This window comes from Peromyscus maniculatus, chromosome 23 (genome assembly GCF_049852395.1).
Source record: "Peromyscus maniculatus bairdii isolate BWxNUB_F1_BW_parent chromosome 23, HU_Pman_BW_mat_3.1, whole genome shotgun sequence".
Lineage (NCBI taxonomy): Eukaryota > Metazoa > Chordata > Mammalia > Rodentia > Cricetidae > Peromyscus > Peromyscus maniculatus.
The window spans coordinates 61,498,456-61,505,129 of record NC_134874.1 but is presented as its reverse complement, the minus strand read 5'-3'; positions in this window follow the sequence as shown (position 1 = coordinate 61,505,129).

The window sequence follows — 6,674 nt, the reverse complement described above, 5'->3', positions numbered from 1 at the left end:
CACACACACACGCACACACACACACACACACACACACACACACAGAATTATACTTTGAATTCCAATTAGATATTCAATAGATTGGCATAACAAGAAATTAAATATAAACAAGCAACCTTTGTGGCATTGGTATGCATGTGTATGGTATGCATGTTGTATACAGAACTATGAGTATAGTTATGTGCATATTTTTATCAGTATCTATATGATATACCTAACATGTACAACCATATCTAACTGCATATACATGCGTATATAAATATAAAGATAAACTGAAATCCCAACTCCCAGACACCAGCCAAGGAGGCATCAGAACTTTCCAAGTGGCTGGCTTGATGTGTCAGCTCTTTCCTGCCTTCAACTCTGAGTGGATATTATGTTTATTAACAGTATCATTTATTTGAAACAAAATTCTGCACAAATTTTTCACAATGCCTTTTAATATTAAAATATTCTCTAACTTTCAGAACCACAAGAAAACCCTCTAAGGCAGAAAGCCACAAGTTGATCATGAAAAGTACCAGGGAAGGGCCAATGAGATGGGTAGCTGGGTGGAAGGAAAGAGCTGACTCCTCCTAATTTGTTCATTGACCTCCATATGAACAGATGACAGAATGGCATGGCATGTATTGTGTGTTCATTCTCTCTCTATTGTATAGATGTATTTATTTCCTCATCACAAAATAAGTAGATAGATAGATGTTATTATTTTAAATACCAATCAGAAGATTTCTATACACTTATCATATGATATAATAAATTTTTTAAAATAACGAAAAAAATCTCATACAACTCACAACTGTTTGTAACGCCAGGACCAGAGGAGTTGACAGTTTCACACAGGCATACATAAAGGCAAAACACCAATGAACATAAAATAGTGAATAAACAATTAAATATTTGTAGGAGCTAGTGGGGTCAGGAGCCCCACAAGCATCCCACAGAACTAACTAACCTAGGCTCATAGTGACTCAGAGACTGAACTACCAACCAGGGAGCATGCATGGGACTGACCTATGTCCTCTCCATGTATTTTACAGTTGTATAACTTGATCTTCTTGTGAGACTCCTAACAGTGGGAGCAGGGTTTGTCTCTAATGCCTGCTTTTGGGACCCATTCCTCCTACTGAATTCCTGTGTCCAGCCTTAATGTAAAAAGTCATGCCTTGATATAACATGGCAGGCAGAAATGCACAGGAGGCCTGCCCATTTCTGAAGAGAAAAAAAGGAGGAATGGATGGGGAGCAGGAAGAGTAGAGTTTGGGGGAAGGACTGAGGGGAGAGGATGGAGGGGAAATTTTGGTTAGAATGTAAAAACAAAAATAAATAAATAAAATCAAATTTATTCCAAAAGAGGGAGACTATTGATGGTTATCATATTTAAATTTGAGATACTAAAAGAATGTCCCTCCAGGAACATTGCCACTTATTCTAACTTTATAATGTGTTTGCAATTGTACAGCAATTGCTGGGGATGACTTTCTGTATGCTGTGAATGTGTTGCTCTGAGTGATTGATAAAACAAACAAACAAACAAACAAACAAAAAAAAAAACGCCAGTTGGACAGTAGCCAGGAAACAAGTATGGTATAGGCAGGATAAGCAGAGAGGAGAATGCTGGGAGTGGAAGGCTGAGTCAGGAGAAGCCATCGCCACCATGAGAAGTAAGATATAAAGTATGGGTAAGCCACAAGCCACATGGCAACTTACAGATTAATAGAAATGGGTTAATTTAAGATATAAGAACTAGATAGCAAGAAGCCTGCCGCGGCCATACAGATTATAAGTAATATAAGTCTCTTGTCTGTTTACTTGGGTCTGAGCAGCTGCAGGAGCTGGTGGACACAGGAAAAATCCAATTACAAGGGATAATTAAATCATGTTAGGCATAATTTTGAGCTGCTCTAATACATAATGGGTTCGTGTTGTACTTGGAGTAATTATATCTTTTTTAGACAATATTAAGACCTGGTTATTGTTTTACATTTGGAAATTAATCATGACATCAAAAGATATAATTGTGTGTCAAGTTGATAAGGGTGCAATTGTGAGAGCTATTTTTGTTTGTCAAATTTATTACATCTGAAATTCATTAAAACCCCAAAATGGAGGGTCATGCCTGTGAGGTATTTTTGCTTAATTTTAAGAGAGAAGATCCACATGTAATCCTGATCTTTGCATTAGAAAGACATTCTATTAATCTGGATATTGATGAAGAAAGAAACACCTATAACTCAGATATTTTGAACCCCAAAACCCCACTTGTAATCTCAGCCAGGCCTTGTGCTGGAAGCCCTTATAACGAAATGGAAGAAGGGAGTTTTGCTCTTTAGCTGCTTGCTCTCACCTTGCTAGCAAGTCCATTCCTTCACTGGCATTGGAGCCAACTTCCTGGGGATTCCAGACTATACTGCTGATGGGCTGAGACATCAAGCATAGTGGATTGAGCAACTCCTGGATTTGAGGATTTTGCCATTATAGCCAGCCAATGTTCAATTAGCTGAACCACAGCCTCTAAGTCATTCTAAAACATAGCCTTTTGTATATATAGAAATTCATTCTGTTACCCCATAAAACCCTGACCAATGCACCAGAAAGGTATAGAATTTTTAGAGTAGTTTGGGTCTGACAATAGCTCTGAGTCCAATGGCTGGGAAATCCTTGTGCAGCTCAAGATTCTTGGAACTTACTGAGATACATCAAAGCCTGTGAGTTCAGGGTTTACAGGAGTGTGAAACCTCGCCTGCCTAAAGAAGAGTCTCAGAGTGAAGTTTCAAATTGCATTTTATTCATAAAACACATTCATTTTACTCAATGGGCGCTTTCAAAACAGCAGTCCTTATATACAGTGTATAGCCTTAGCGAACTATTAAAACAATGATAAGAATATAAGAAATAACAAAAATTAACAAAACCTTAAACCAAAATGAAGAACACCAAAATCCAAAGCATAAATATCCCAACATATAAACAAAAAAATTAAGCAAATTTCAGGATCACTTGGAATTTCATTATGGGAGAGCAAATGAGGTGAGGAACTGGCTTATTCTCGGCAGTGAATTATCTTCAGCAACACTTGCCCATAACATGGCTTCAAGTCAGCTTGCACAAGTCAGCTTCAGCACTGCACTGGAGAGAATCTTATGCTTTTGGGTGTGGTCTGTGTGGATGGCAGTATGATGTCAACACAGTCTTCCTTGTCAGATTTCCCATCACATATGGAGTCAGCTTGTCAAAGCCCTTGATAGGAAGCTGACAGAAGAACTCTTGCTCCTCTTGTCCTCTTCATTTTGTTTTGCTCCTCACTGGGGCCACATGCTGATAGTAGTCAGGGTTCTTAGTAATTTGTGTTGTGTCCTCTGAATCTCAGACTATTTGTGATACAATCTTTTCTCTGGGAATAGTGAGCCAATGGATGTGGATCAGACTGTGGCTGGACTGCCTGATGGTAAGTTGATATTTGCCTCACTAGTGAGTTCACAGCTGAAAAGAGGTGACATTTTCTGAGGAGGCCGTGAACCTGGAGTGTAGAATATTGTGCCTTCAAGGTGTCTCTGGCTTCTTCCAGCCTTCTCAGTTTTCTGAAGAGGTGCTGTTAGGAAAAATCATCAAAGAAAATATTCAGAATCAGTTGTGCTGTGCCACTGTAAAGAAAAATCAGGGCCTATTCATCCCTAGTAAACAAAAGTTAAGGAAGAAAACACACCCCATGAATACCCTGGCTGCTGGGGATGGGGCTCAATAGTGGCTTACTTGCCTGGAACATAGTGTTTCTGCACCAGCAGCTCCTTCTGCAGGAGGCTCTCTTCCTGGGCTGTGGTCTGCTCCAGTTCCTGGTGGAGGTTTTCAAACCTGGGGGAGGAAGGCAGCTGGGGCATAAGCCTGGTGGGGACCTGCCATGTCAGCTTTTGAGCTCCCACCAGCTCTACTCAGCTAGACATTTGAGCATTGCCTTTTACGTGAGTTCATTCCTTGCTTCCCTATGGGAAAAGGGTCAGAGAGCACTTGGGCAGGATTTTTTTCTCAGCTTTTAAAAACTGCTAGAAGTTGAACTGGTAAGTACATACTGTGCTGGATTAGAAAAAAAACAGCATATTTTTCAACAGTCCAAATACATCATTTTGGAGAAATATCAGTATGATAAAATCTTAGGCACAGTTCAGGAAAGATATCCCTGGCCTTGAATGGATACAGGTGAATGTGACCCTCCTGGAAAACTCTATGCCTGCCCTCTGGTGGAGCCTACACAGCAATGCAGAGAAGGCTCTGGTTATTCCTACAGCTCAGAACCCTGCATGGGATTAACTTGTCAGCTCCTACTCTGTTTATGACCAGAGTAAATCTTCTCATGAGAAACTGATAAACACTGCAGAGAGCCTGCAGTCAGCAGGAGTGTGCTGTATGCAAATCTGCAAAGGGTGGACACTTCTCTCTAAACGTGATGTTCCTGATGGAAAAGATGCAGGGGACACACTTTCCTTCATGATCAAAGATCCTCCTTTCCACGTTTCTGGCTGCCATGGGAATATTTGTGGGGAGATCTAATCTAAGAGATGAGATACTAGAGCATACAAGAGTTCTCAGAAGGGAAGAAGGGGACACAGTCCCCATAAGATCAAGGAGAAAGCATATTGCTTCTTGTTGACTGAGCCAGCAATGACACTCTGAGGCCCTGCCCGTGGCTGGCAGCTTTGCCAATTGACAAAACTCAAAGAGGATGGAGATCCAGGTACAGCAGACCCACTTGGATCCACCTGCTTCTGGAAGCCTGGGCTCCTACCTCATCTGGGACACAGTGAAGTGATGCTGCAGCTTTACTGCCAAGTCCCTTTGCCGGGTGAGCAGCTCCTTCTGCTTCATCAGGGACTGAAGATTTTCCTCAAGTCTTTGATGTTCCTGTTCAATAGAAAATTGTGTTTTATGGGGAGGTTGTCCTAACCATGTACATAAACATGCATTCTCTTTCTCTCTCTCCTCTCCTCTCCTCTCCTCTCCTCTCCTCTCCTCTCCTCTCCTCTCCTCTCCTCTCCTCTCCTCTCCTCTCCTCTCCTCTCTCTCTCTGTTTCTCTCTCTCTGACTCTCTCTCTGTCTCTCTGTCTGTCTCTGTCTCTGTCTCTGTCTCTGTCTCTCTCTCTCTCTCTCTCTCTCTCTCTCTCTCTCTCTCTCTCTCCAGCACACACATGTATATGGATGCACACATATAAGCACACTACATTCCATCCACACTTAGTTTCCCAGATAACACTAATGTAAGAAGAGATCACCTGGGATACCATGGAGAAGAAAGTTACCTTTCATTAACCCCCATCTTCTCTATCCTAATTCCTGCACAGAGGCAGGAAACACATGATGCTTTGAGCACAGGGATGTGGAGAGGATTGTGTATTTTTATTCAGTCTTGATAAATTTTCATTTTATTTTTAGTTTATATGTGCAGGTGTTCAGCCTGCCTGTGTATCTGTATAACATGTGCATGCCTGGTGACCTGGTAGAGGAACTCAGCGGGCAGATAAGTCAATGCAGTGCTTGCCATGAAAGCCTGTACACACACAGGTGAACACCTGGTTGCTTGATCTCTAATCTAAGCTCTTCTAGCAAGTTCCCCAGTCTGTGCATTGAAGGCTTAGTTCCCCAGCACAGGACCACTGGATGGCAGTGGACCAGCCCCTTGCTCTCACTCAGTGCTTCCCAGTGCCTACAAGGAGGGCAGCTTCCTCTTAAAGAAGCTCTCTGTACCACAGGTTGCCTCAATTTAGGCCCAAAGGAATGAGCTCAGAAAACTAGAAAATCTCTACAATCTGGCATCTATATTAAACTTCCCTCCAAAGAAGTTGATTGTGTCAGGGATTTCTTTGAGTAACAGAAGGTTGACTAAATCATGGCCAAATGATTGCATACATTATTCTATACTTAACAATATCCCAAGGATCACATTGTATGTTTGCACTCATCAGTGATAGATATCTGAATAGTTTCTAGTTGGGCTGTTCTGATGAGTCCTGCTGTATCCCTGTTGTCCCCTATTCTCTGTGGACACCACTTTCCATTCTGGAATCAATGCTCCACCCGAAGTCTGCAGTTCCACTTTCTGAATAATTGTACATAGCTTCTCCCAGGGCTGCACCATTTTACACTACTAGCAATGTCTGAGAGATCTCATTTCTCCCAACTCTCCATCAGGCTGAATTAAACTCAGGATGAAGACTTTTGGAAAAAAAGCAATTTCTGAGTGCTGCAGACACAATATGGAGTGAGTGCTTGAGAGTATGTTGATCGTAATTGGTGCCCAAAGACAACTTCATCTCACACATCAGCATAGCTGTGGGACTTCTGCTCTGCTGAAATGCAGCCACAAGCCCCTCTGCAGTTCAGAATTTCTGAGAATAAAGTCCAGGCCAAGCTCCAAGGACCAGGTTAGGTGAACCAAGGTGAGGCAAAGTTGCAAGGAAAATGGCAGCAGGCGATGAGGAGAAGACCAAAACAGGATGCAGGGAAGTCATCAGTGGTCAGCCTCCTTTCACCCAGAACAGAGAAGGATACAATCCCACAGCAACCTTTCCTGCCTCTCAGTAGCCTCTTTCTCAACGTCATGGACCCCATTACTTTGTTTTTCTCCAGAGAATTTCTTTGCAGATAAATAATTCTTCCTCTACAAATACCATAAAAACTTTTAG